Raw genomic sequence first — 13,973 nt, forward strand, 5'->3', positions numbered from 1 at the left:
CTAAGTTCTTTATTTTAAATATTTACATTTTTATTACTTATGATGAGTACTTATGTAATCTACACTTACACTATTACATCTTTATTTATTTATTGTTAGAGAACATACTGACTTTTGCTTTGGGGATGTGCATTCACATAGTCTTCTCTGTCTTTGTTTTTTCTGAGTCTCCTCTTGCTGTTTCTGTTTTATTCCAGATTAACTGAGAGGTAAATGTCAATATTCATTTGGATTTAAAAATATTCCACCCACACAGAGTTCTAATAAACAATGCACACTCCTGAACAACACTGGAGATAAGTGTATATTGAAGCAAACCAAATCATTTTAAACAGGCATGGAAGATTTCCATGTTTTGAAAGCTCCATAGCTGCCTGTAGTTAATTACTAATAGCATCCAATTCCTTCATTCTCATCTAAAGAGGGAAACTACTTTCCCTCCTCTGGAATCTGGACTGGCCAGGCACTGCTCACCTAATGGAATGCAGTGGAAATTAATCAGTGTCAGTTTCTTTGAAGACCAGCAGTTTCTGAGTCCTCTCTGTTAGAATGCTTGTCCTTGGGGCGTCCCCTTGGAAGCCTAGGTATAAAGCTTGCAAGGTGCTAGATGACACTAACCATTGAGCTCGAGCTCGAGCTCGCAGTCAGCGTCTAGCATCCACTGCCAGCTGTGGGCCGAGCTATCCTGGACTTTCCAGATGAGATTAGTGTCCGGTGTTCGCAGCTCCCGATGCCTGTGATAATACAGGAAATAGGAAACACAGCTGATGGACTTGGAGTTTGGTTGAAGAGATTTCACTTGAGCACCTAGATGTCTTCAGACCCAGGTCACATCCTGCGGGGAAAAGGAGATAGATACCTAAGTGAGTGCTGCTAAACTATGGTGCAGTTTAATAGAATGATACACAACTGAAGCAGCTCCCCAACCACTGACAGCAGGAACTCAGCCAGCATCTCTCTCCCTTGCTGGCTCTCATCCATCCGTTCCCCATCACTCATCTCTCTCCCTCGTGTGCCTCTCTTTCTTTCAGCAGTCAAACTAGACAAACTTCTTCTCTGGCCTTGTTAAAAATATTTTTCGCTACTCTGAAAACTTTATAGCTGGTAACTCAGGCTGTTATGGGGAATGAATGGTTGAGGTAACCTTTCCCATAAAGTCTATTCTCTCTAAAAAGACTTGTGCTGAGTGAAATTTTCTCTACTGAGGAACCTCGTGTGAACTGTGCTTCTGCATTCACAGTGGAAACAATTTCTCCTTCCCTTCATTTCCCTTTCCTGTCTCCTTTTCTCAATCTCCTTGTTCCTTCCTTGTTCTTCTGTTCCTTTCATCCCTTTATTCACCACAAGGAGATAAAGCTTCAGTGACGAGATGCCCATTTTTTGTTTTCAGATCAATAGCTGTTCTAGAACAACGGAACAAATTACCTCTCTGTTGGACTGTGCACCCTGATCCATAAATAAATGTTAGCTAATGATGGAAAAGAATTAATCAGTTCATCAACACACATTGGGCAAGTGCCTGTTTTCTGTAAGGCACTGAGCTAGTCAACAAGAAAGAAGAAAAAGGTAAATGACATTGGATTGCACTTTAATTCCTCTCCTACTTTGTTTTCAGCACGTTACAGGCAGAGAACTCACGTTATTCTAGTTCATGAATTCAGGCATATTTCCCCAGTGCCTTCCGTAGAAGAATAAAGGTATGCTGCCAGTAGGAAGTTTCCCTTAGCTCTTCACATGCTCTCCTTATGTGGTTTCCTAAGACTGCCAGAACAAAGGACCAGAAACTGAAAGTCTTAAAGACAATAGTCTATTCTTTCTGAGTCCTGGATACTTGAGGTCTGATGCTAAGAGGGCCATTCACCTCTTGAAGATCTAAGAGGATCCCTCCCTTCCTCTTCTCATTTCTTGATATCCTTGGCTTTTGGCAGCATCAGTCTAACCTCTGCCTCCATCTTTATAACATCTTTCCTCCGTGTTTGTCTGTACCCAACTCTTCCTTCACTTGTAAGAATACCAGTCTTACTGGGTGAGCTCCACCCTAATGACTTCATCTTAACTTCATTATTCCTACAAAGACCCTCAAACAAAGTTGCATTCACAGGTATATTAGTCAATTTCTCATCTCTGGGACAAAATACCCAACACCAATGGCTCAAAGAAGGAGGGGTTTGGTTTGGTTCATGCTTTTATCCCATAGTCTGTTGGCTCCAAGACAAGACAGCATGGCAGAAGACACTGGGGAGGAAAAGCTGCTCGCCTTATGGAGGGCAGGACACAGAGACAGAAGGATGGAGCTGGGCTGGGAGAAAGACACTTCTAGGCCATGCCCCAGTGGCCCACTGCTCCTGACCAGGCCCCACCTCCTAACAGCAAGTCAGCTGTATGCCCCATAATCCAATCACCCGTCAAAACCCCCATCTATGAGTGCTTGCAACTCTTGGGGGAGATCCAGATCTAAACTGTAAGAATGGGTTTTGGGGGTGAAGACTTAGTGTGTTTTAGAGGGAGCAGAATTCCAGAATTCAACACATTACACCTCTGAGTAGCTCTTTCTCTTCTACTCCCGGTTTTTCTAATGCATCCCCTTTTTTCTACATATCTGCACTGTCCACCCTTCAAGGTGACATTGGCTCACTTGCAGCTGGTCCCAGGAGTATGGCTGTATACAGGAGGGAAAGGGGCTCAGGCAAATGTCCTCAGAGTGGCAAAGCTCTCAGCAATCACCTTTCTGCCATGGTCTCAGTTTGCCCACACTGGCAGGAAAGACCTGAGAAGAGACGGGAAACAAGGATATAGCAATTCTCTAGACAAGTATCACAGGTAATTAATCTAATTAAGCTCACATCTTTCAACTACTTTCATAATACCTGCCAGAATGTTGTCAGACTTGGTTCAAGTGCAGCAGAATATTTCTAAGTAAGAAGAAAAGGGTTACAGTTCTTATTAGTGGCAATAAAGTTTCTAATAAATCTAGCAGCTACACTTTCTAATGGGATTTGATACTGGACAGCACCCACTGTGGGAGACTGGGCTGATTCCCATGAGATCAGTCACTGAATCTGCCACATTTAACTGCTGAGGAATCTACTCGGTCAAGCTTCTTATATCCGAGACTTGGGACCACTGCTACTTATCTGCTCGTTTACATGAGAGAGGACAGATATTAATGGACACAACTGTATCATCTCAGTTGGGGTGGTCCATTCTCTAGTCTCTTTCTCTCAAAAAGCTGCAGTGTGTCCAGGAAGGAACATGAGTGGCTGCCACAGCCTTGATTTCTGGTATTCTAAGTAGGTCACATTTCAAACACCTGCACCCAGGGAGTCAACCCTAAAGTGGGTAAGAGGAACGGCAGCTTCCTGTTAGTCTGCCAAGGCTGCTGGAGCACAATTCCACGGGCCAGGGATTCAACAATAGACATGCTTTTCTGTGTCGTGCTGAAGAATAGGAATCTGAGGTCGGGGTGTCTTAGTTTGATTTTTTTTGGGGATCCACTTGGCTTGTAACTAGCAGCCTTCTCACTGTGCCTTCATGAGCCATCTCCTGTATCCCTGTATCTCCTCTTATCATCCACATTTATGAGGAAACCATCGAGATTGGATTAGCGACACCCCAATGATCTCACTTTAAGTTAATCACTTTTTAAAGTTCCTATTTCTAAATAGAGTTATATTCTCAGGTACAGAGGGTTGGAGTTTCCATATGTGGAGATTTGGGGGACACAGTTCAGCTTAAATTTCTGAGTTTGCCAGGATTGACTGGTTTTGGAAGGAGTCCATTCTAATACGTTTTCATTTCCTGATTAATCTTCTGTGCTACATCCAGAGCCTTAGTGGGGTGTTCCTAACCATTACCTCTGGACACTACACTGAAAATAGAGTCTCTGAAGCATAAATTTTTTCCAAATATAGTCCAGAGACAGTCAATTTCCAATATCCTACAGACATGAAGATTTAGATTGCTGAAATACAAATTCCTGGGTTACCTGGAACTTTGTAAATATTGTATGAATCTCTTCGGATTAGAGGCCAGGAGACTGCACTTGCACAAGAGTTACCTTTTCAGGTAATTCTAAGGAACACTGAACTGGGAAGGTGTTGTGGCACGATTAGCTGGAGCTGATCGATGTTGCAAAAATAGCAATTTATCTCTATTGTTTAATATGCTGACATGATTTTTGAATAAAACCTGAAGAGAAGGAAGAAGCTGCTCTAAGTGAGCTATGCAGAACCCACTCTATTTTGCTGGTGCTTTGATCAGCAGGGTTAGACCATTTCTTAGTCATTAACAAAGAGTAGTGATTAGAAATATGGTAGACTAAAAGCAGGAAATTCCTTGAATATGTGCAGGCCACGAGAACATTTTGAACTGTGCTATTCTTCAGAAGAAAATCAAAGAGCACAATTGCTCTAGACAGCAATACACACACACACACACACACACACACACACACACACACATGCATACACAAATGGTCACAGGGACCCAGCAGTATCTAGGGGGATTGGTTCTAGCCCCACCCCCTGTGAATGCTCAAATCCTCAAATGCTTAAATCTCTTATATAAAATGTCATGCTATTTGCATATAACCTATGCACATCTGCCTGTATACTTTAAATCATCCCTAGATTTCTTATAATACCCAATATAATGCAAATGCTATGTAAATAGCTTTTACCCTGAATTATTTAGGGGATAATGATGAGGAAAAAAGTCTGTACATGTTCACTGCTAATGCAGTTGTTCTATGATCATTTTCAAACTGGTTGGTCAGACCTGTGAAGGTGGAAGTTTCAAGGAAAGAAGGCAGGCTTTGTGTGTGTGTGTGTGTGTGTGTGTTCGGTGCTGGGATTGTCTTGGAGTCTCCTTTCTTTTTAATATGCAAACCTCATGGCATGTGCCCTGACTTTACATAAAATAGGGAACCCGGAGTCCTCACATGGATACATGGGGTCCTCTAGTGTTTGTGAGCTGTTCTCTTCTGCCTCTGTCTGAAACATCTCCATCTGGAAGCTCCTTGGGCAAATCCGAGCACAGAGAATCCCTCATGCGCCTACATTCCTCCTAAACTTTAGCTTTCAATCATGTTCTCTCTTCCCTTCTCTTCCTCCCCTTCCTCTCTCTTCTATTTATTTATTTCTTGTGGTACTGGAGATTGAACCCAGCCCTGCATACTGAGCTTGATCCTCAGCCCTTTTTAGGTTTCATTTTTTTTTTTTTTTTTTTTTGTCTTTTTCCTTTTTATCGGTACCGGGGATTGAACTCACAACTGCCTGCTTGCAAGGCAGGCTCTTATGCCGCTGAGCTAAATCCCCAGCCCCTTAGGTTTCATTTTAAGACAGGGTCTTGCTAAATCACTCAGTTACCCAGTTTGGGTCTGAGCTTGCAATCTTCCTGCCTCAGCCTCCCAGAGTGCTGAGATTATAGGCTTACACCCTCATTCCCTTTGAATCCCTTGCTTCATTCTTTCTCCATTTTAACAATCAACCCTAAATTTTTCCCCCTCAAATTACCAAGACAAGACTAAAGAGACATATTTCTGAATTATATCCAGTAATTTAGCTCTTTATTCTCACCCCAGTCTGGGTTCTGAGCCTTTCATTTAATAATAATAATAATAATAACCCTTCACGGTATAGTTACTGAACATCTACTGGAAGGCATATTTCAGTGCTTCAGTTTCCCTTTATTTTATTGAGGAGAATGTCTATCTTCAAAACAAAGAACAAGTTGAAATCTTGAATTTGATTTTCCTAAATTTGGGTGAGATCAGATTCTTAGGCAGATCCTTCCCTCCCATTTATTAAAAGTATTTTGACTACTTCAGAGAAGTGGAGTGATTTGTTTGCCTTTTTGTCTGGTTTATTTCATTTACCATGACTTTTCCAAGGTGCATCCGTAATTCGTCATGCATCGCCACCTCATTCCTGTTTAGCTGGAATAGTATTCACTGTTTGTGTACACCATGTTTTGTTTACCTATTTATGATTTGATGAACATTTGGGTAATTTCTACCTTTCAGTCTGTGAAAAATGCTGCTAGGAACATGGGTGTATATATATTTATTTGAGTCTTTGTCTTTAAATCTTTGGGGGCATAGACTTGGAAGTGGAGTTGTGAGTTCAAGTTTACAGTGATTCTGTGTTTAACTCATGATGCATTGTTAAAAAAAAAAAATCAAACATTGTACAGTGGATTTTAGCCCCAGCCTGGGAGCCGGAAATCCTAGGTTTGAACCTTGGCTATGTCACTGATATCTTAGGCCAGTAAGCTGACTTTGGGTTTTGTTTCTTCTTTCATTCTATAAAAGAGACCTGGCTAAGCTAAGATTTCTCTCAGTTCTAAGATTTAGGAAATTGATGTTGAATCAAGATTTCACAAAGCCACATTAAACCTGATTTCAAAATTACCTAAATTACTGGGTGCACGTTCTGTCTGCAAAGTTTTTTTAATCTGTCTGCAAAGTTAATCTCTTAACACAGTCTTTGATGTAGCAAAGCGTGGCAGCTAATATTCAGCACTGCAGCAATGATTCTGACAGTCTCATCCATGCACCTACCAATCCATTTAAAAATATTAGGTGCTGGAAGTACAAGGATGACTTAGACAAATTCTATTTCTCAAGAATCTTTTAATCCTGTGGCAAGGGGTGGGTCAGTCCTCTCCTTCTCTTCCTCTTTTCCTACCTTCTAATTGAAACACAGGAAACAGTGTGGTCCAGAAGTCACAACCATGAAGAGCCTCAAATGCTAGACTTCTGATGTTGAAGTTAAACACACAGTGACAGAAATCAACACAAAGAAAGACACCATGTAAATTTAACTTTGTGTCTCATTAGTACATCACAACTCTATAGCATAATGAACTTTGCTTTGACTTTTTGAGACAAGGTCTCATTACATAGTTCAGGCTGGCTTTGAACTCACTGTGTAGTCCAGCCTGTCTTTAAACTTGTGGTGATCCTCCTGCCTCAGCTTCTCCAGTGCTGGGATGCACCATGACACCTAGCTTCATAAATTAATATGTTATTACCAGAAGACTAGCAATAGTATATAGTTATGAGAATGTTAAAAGCGTTAATTTTTTTACATGTAAATGTCGAAATACCCAACCATAGTTGTTATCCTGGGTTTTAAACAAGATTGTATTTGGCTGAGAATAACAAGGACACTCAACAATACAGTATTTTAAACAACACAGTATTTTAAATATTTTTTCTATAATTATAAGATTAGAGGGAGGTATTTCAGATCTGGTAAGGCAACCTGAGAATGATATGGAAAATTTTGATTTTTCTTCCTGGGCTGGACTACACTTCCCAGCATCCTTTGCAGTTAGGGTGTTCATGTGATTGAATTCTGGCAGAAGGAAAGTCAGCAGAAGTGAAATGTATTATGTTAGTTCTGCTTCATAAAACCCTTCTGTGGAACTAGTCTCTTCTCTCTTTTTGTCTGTGCTGACTGAGTGTCCACACCCAGGGTAATCTGAGAAACCACATATTAAAGATGGCAGAGTCTCCTCTATCAGCCTGGAGGCCGCAATTCCTGGAAGAAAAGAGCCATCTCTTTTGTCCCACTTGAAGTTCACATACATAATAAATAAACCATCATTATGTGAGGCTTCCAGGTTCTGTTATAGCAGCTGCTGTTACATTCACTCACAAAGATTACCTCAAGCAACCACATTTTAAAAAACTTCTTGTCTACCCTGGAGCTTGTCACTTTCGTATTCTGGTCATAAAATGACTGCTGCACCACCAGCTACCACTATTTGCATTCCAGACAGAAAAAAGGGAAATAAGAAGAATAAAGAGAAACCTCACCAAGAAGTTTTGCTTATTTTTCAGCAGCCAGCTTATATCCCATGACCACATCTAGTTAAGAGGGAGGTAGGAAATTTGAATATTTCATTTGCCAGCCTCTATGGTAGAGAGTCATGCTGCTGATGGTGAACAAGTGGGGACTATTCTCTCCTCTGACATTTCATCTCAAGAACCTCAAAAGTATCCTGTTTAATTTCTGAGAGGTTTCACTTGTGTTGAAGCAGCTTCCTCCTTTTGTATGTGGTAGAAGTCAGGGTCTGGCCTGCTCAACCAGCCCGACCTGGGCCATGGTACCTTGGCTGATCCAGGCCATCTACATCTTCAGCTTTATCTCTCTTCTTCTTTCATCTCCACTGTTGGTTCCAATTCATAGAGTTTTATTTCTGATTTAGGTTTCTATTTCTGCCTCATATAACTGCACTATGCTCTGAATAGACTGGTGAGAATATTTTTAAGCTCATTGCAGGGGGTAGAATTCTGTCACCTCTGCAGAGGCCCAGGTTCTTCAAGGCCAGCCCTCTAGACCTCTCAGTGTTGCCTGCCCACTATGATCCAGGTCACTTGGTCCTCTGCCCTGCTGCCCACACTCCTTCTTTGGATGCCTGCCATCTTTAGGACTCAGCTCAGGCATGCTCTGAGGCCAAGCGTATACTGGCACCAGGTGTGCTCTGGGGCCAGATGTGCTCTGGGGCCAGGTGTGCTCTGGACCTTGATGTGCTCTGGTACCAGGTGTGCTCTGGGGCCAGGTGTGCACTTGACCTGGGTGTGCTGTGGGACCAGGTGTGTTCTGGGCGTAGTTGTGCACCATGCTTTGTCTATTTGACTGAGGCACCACTGTTGGCAAAGCTTCATCTCTGTTGCTGTGTGTAAGTGTGTGTTGAGGGGTTGGAGGTTAAACAAGGCTTGTTAAACTTTCTTAACCTGGCTCTGGAAGATGCTCAGGGTTTGGGTAAGTAGAGATGAGGATAAGTGGAGTGTCTAGGGACAGAAGTAAGAGTCTAGGTAGGAAAGTAGGTCACAAAAGCCTCCAGGTCCCTTTTCTTTGTCTCCCCACCTTTCTTCACCTGCCACACAAACCTTAGTGTTTTGCTTGGTTTGCTCTGCATCTTTGACTGGTAAAGGACTCTCTGGACTTCTTGGGGCCAGCTTTGCCTACTCAGAAGAGACCAGGGCCCTGGAGTTCATAGCCTATCTTCCCTGCCCCAGCCCCATGTGGCCATAGCCTATCAATGGCCTTGCCTGGGGTCACAGCAACCTCAGCAGTTCCCTGCTTCCTCAGGCCACTGCTCCCTGCTGTCCCAGCCACAGTCTGTGTGTGAAATCACACTTTCTTTACCCTCCCCTGTCTAATGCCTTCTCTAGTCACCTGCATGTGAACCCTCATCTTGGGCCTGTGGGGACCCCATCAGAGGTAGCAGGACTGCTATGGGGGGACCAGAAACAGCTCCTTTGAGCTGGCACATTTGCACTTCATTCCTGAGCTGAGCAGAGGCCTTCCTTACCACTACTGTGAGGGGATTAACACACAAGTGACAGTGGGAGCACGAGAGGGCAGTAAGCCAGCTAAGGGGCTATTTTAATAATCCTGAATACTCAAGCCTTTAAATAATTTTGTAGAATGTGGCTGTGGGAGGGTGGGGAACAGGCACACAGGGACTTGGAGGATAGCTTGGCCCTTGGAGCAGGAGAGAGAAGCGGCCTCGTGCTGATGCCAGGACCTTAGGCTCAATGGGCGGGGAGGTGAGGTTTCATTTGCAGAAATTGGGAGTCCGGAAAGAAGGGCTGGCCTTGAAGGAAAAGGGTGAATCGGGATGCGATTGTGAACTGCCACTTAGCAAGCACACATCCCCCAACCCCACCCCGAATGAGTGTTTCCTTCCCTTGCATTCTCCTCCATTTATCTCTCAGGAGCAGACCAGCCTTTTCAAGACATCATCTTGCATAATTCTGAGATCATTACAGCTTAATTGGTGTTTGATCATGTTCAACCTCAACCTTTCAACATCAAGGGAGATTTTACTGGGGCAAGAAAAGAGATTTCTGCATCTCAGTGACATCACGTCCCACAGAGCTGAGCATTAAGTCCCCTTTTTTGCAGGTTCCTGAGTGGCATGCCACTGCATTTAGATAACACCTCAAGCCAACAAAGCCGTGAGCCGGGAGGATCAAGCTGTTAAACAGTAGCTTTTGACAGTAAGACTGAATTCATTGTACACAGGAAAAATTAATCTGCCCTCTGTGATCCTAAGATGCACTAATCACGCTGCAGAAGTGGAGCGGGAAGATTTTCAGGCCTAGAAATTCTGAACAATACAGCCACAATATAACCCGCGTATCACTCAGCTCATTTTTCTTGCAGACACAATGCTTCGCTTTATTCATCTGTGTTATCTGAGACTGTATTTTGTTTAAGATAATGAGCCTTTGTGCGAAGAACAGAGAGACACTCAGAGGCGCTCCCTTTTAATTTAAGCACAAGTTAAATGTAGACCTGCAGGCTGGAGGTTGCTGTTGGTAGGCAGCCTGAGGTTTATCTCTTTCTGAATTTACATGTGTCTCCGTTAGAGGAGATGCCCCACGGGATCAGCAGCTTTCTGTGTGTCTCCCCAGGAAACTCTTGCATTGTTACATGAGGACCACGCCATGAAAAGAATGGTGCCTTTAAAAAATTATTAAGTTTATTGATACGATTTAAATATACATAGTGATCACATTCATCAGGGGGAACATGTACCTGTACACCATATGTCTTAGTTCTTTTTCCCACTCCCTCCTCTCCCATGAACCCTTCTTACCCTTCTAATTTATAAAACTTTGTTTCCATTTTCTCTTCATTTTCCCTTCCTTTCTCCCCTGGCCCCACTCCAGTTAGCCATTTCTTCTGATCAATTTCTTCCTATTTCATAATATTTATGCTACATTTTGGTTCTTATTTGTACTTTAAGTTTCTCATACGAGTGATATAATACAATATTTACACATGTGCTTTAAATTTATTTCACTTGAGTATGGTCTCGATGGACCTATATACCCAGAAATGGCTCAAGTTTATCCTTCCTTATGGCTGAGTGGTACTCCACTATGTAAGAAATACTCACATGTTTATCCATTCATCTGCTGATGGGCATTTGGGTTGTTTTCAAGATTTAACTGTTACACACTGTGCTGCTATAAACATGGGTGCACATGTATCACTGAGGCACAGTGCTTATGATTCTTTTGGGAAGATGCCAACAAGGGGAATAGCTGGATCAAAAGGGACCTGTCTTCCTAGTTTTTTGAGGAATCTCCACCCTGGTTTCCACAGTGGTTGCACCAGTCTGTATTCCCAACAACAATAGAGATGGGTTGCCTTTTTCCCACATCCCTGCCATCTTTTGTTATTGGCTAATTTCATGATAATAGTCTTTCTTTTTGAAGTGAGATGGAATCTCAGCATTCTTTTAATTTGCAATTCTTGAATGACCAGTGATGTTGAACATTTTTTCATGTACTTATTTGTTTGTACTTCTTCGTCTAAATAGTGTATATTTGTGTTCAGATGCCCATTTTTGGATTTGGTCTTTAAATTTGAAGGGTCTGATTTTTTAAATTCTTTATATCTTCTAGATATTAGTTCTTTGTTTGAAGGACCACTGGCTAAGATTTTTTTTCCCTAACTCTGTGGATTGTCTTCTCACTCTGTTGGTAATTTTTTTTGCTGTGCAAAACTTTTTGACAAAATGAGATTCCAGTAATTGATTCTTTGAGTATTTTGTGTACAATTGGGTTTTTGTTCATGAAGTCTTTGCCTATACCTATATCTTCAAGAGTTCTATAATATTCTCTTTCAGTAGATTTAGTGTTCTGTTTTAATATTTGATCTTTGATTCTTTCTGATATTAGTTTGGTGCATGGTGATAGATATAGGTATAGTTTTAGTTGTTGGCATGTGGAAAACCAGTTTTTCCAGCATCATTTATTAAAGAGGATATCTTTCTTCCAGTGAATGTGTTTGGCCCCTTTGTCAAAGAGAATGTGGCTGAATGTGCTTGGAGTTGTTTCTGAATCTTTTAATCTGTCCCATTCATCCTTAGGTCTGTTTTTCTTCCTTTCTTTTTTTTTTTTTTTTTTTTTGCCAATACCATGCTGTTTTTATCACAGTGTCTCTGTAGTATAATTTCAAGTCAGGGATTGTGATGCCCCCTAACTCTCACCCTGGTTACTCAGAATTGTGTTTGCTATTCTAGGTTTCTTCTGTTTCCAAATGAATTTTAGGAATATTTTCTCTAGTTTTGTGTAGAGGTCTCTTACTTCCTTCGTCGGATTGATTCCTGGGTATTTCATTTTTTTGGATGCTATTGTGAAAGGTGTGTTTTCCCTAATTTCTCTCTTAGTGAGTTTATTGTTTGTGTCCAATAAGGCTGCTGATTTTGGAGTGTTGATTTTGTATTCAGCTATGGGACTGAATTTGTTTGTAAAATCTAAAAGTTTTTGGTGGAGTTTTTGGTGTCTTCTATGGAGAGTGTCATGTCATCTGCGATTAATGATAATTTTCTTACTTTTCTATTTTTATTCCTTCAATTTCTCTTTCTTGTCTAATTTCTCTGACTAATGTTTCCAGAACTATATTGAATAGGATGGGGATAGTGGAAATTCTTGTCTTATTTCTGACTTTAGAGTAAAAACTCTCAGTTTTTGACTTTTTATATGATGTTGGCTGATGGTTGGCCATAGATAGCTTTTATCATGTTGAAAGAAAGATCATCTATTCCAAATTTCTTTAGGGTTTTTAAAAATCATGAATGGGTATTGGACTTTATCAAATGCTTTTTCTGTGTCTTTTGAGGTGATGACATGATTTTTACCTTTGGTTTTCTTGATGTGGTGTATTACATTTATTGATTTGTGTATGTTGACCCATCTTTGTATTCCTGGGATGAACCTTACTTGGTCATGGTCGTGGTGTATAATCTTCATGATAATTTACTGCTTTCTGTTTGGCAGTATTTTATTGAGGATTTTTTACATCTGTGTTCATTAGGGAGATTGATCTGTTCTCTTTCTTGACTGAATCCTTCTCTGGTTTTGGTATCAGGGTAATACTTGCTTCCAGAAACGACTTAGAGAGAATTGCTTCTCTTTCAATTTCTTAAGGTGTTTGATAAGCCATGGCATTAGATGTCTAAATTTCATGCATAATCAGCAGTGAATCCATCAGGACCTGAGCTTTTCTTTGTTGGTAGTTTTTAAAATTATATTTTCTTTTTTTTTGGTCTTTTTCATCTTTATCGGCACGGGGGATTGAACTCATGACCGCCTGCTAGCAAGGCAGGTGCTTATGCCGCTGAGCTAAATCCCCAGCCCCTAAAATTATATTTTCAATTACATTAGCTGATATTGGGTTATTTAGAATTTTATATCTTCTTGACTCAATTTTGGTAGTTCATATGTATCTAGGAATCTTTCCATTTCTTCTGTGTTTTCCATTTTAGAGTAAAGTTTCTTGAAGTAGGTATTGCTGATCTTCATTCCTAATTTCATGAATCTGAGTCTTTTCTTTCTTTTTTTGGATGAGATTTTCTTTCCGTTTTTGGATAAGATTGGCAGTGGGTTTGTCAACTTTGTTTAATCTTTCAGAGAACCAATTCTTTTATTGATTTTTAAATTTTTAAATTCATTTTGTATTTTCTTACTCTCCATTGCATTCATTTCTGCTCTGATCTTTATAATTTCTTCTATGCAGCAAGCTTTGGGTTTGACTTGTCCTTATTTTTCTAGAAGTGTGTGGTTCAATGTTATTTATTGCTCATTCTGTTTTCCTGATGTAGGATTGCTTTCATTGTGTCCCATAAGTTCCAGTGCATGGCATCTCCATTATCATTTAATTATAGGTACTGTTTAATTCCTTCTTTAATTTTATTGGTGACCTATTGTTTGTTCAGGAGGGTTTTTTAACTTCCAAGTATTTATGGACTTTTTGTATCTTCTTTTGTCACTGATTTCCAGTTTCATTGCACTGTGGTCTCATACATGGTGTGGTTTCAATTCCTCTGCATTTACTTAAGCATGTCTTGTGGTCTATTTTGGAGAATTTCTTATGCACCACTGAGAATAATGTGTACTCTGATGTTGTGAGGCAGACATCTAGTAAGTCCATTTGTTCAAAAGT

Source organism: Cavia porcellus, unplaced genomic scaffold (assembly GCF_034190915.1).
Source record: "Cavia porcellus strain 051 isolate PalLab524CR breed Dunkin Hartley unplaced genomic scaffold, mCavPor4.1 scaffold_4, whole genome shotgun sequence".
NCBI classification, from domain to species: Eukaryota; Metazoa; Chordata; class Mammalia; order Rodentia; family Caviidae; genus Cavia; species Cavia porcellus.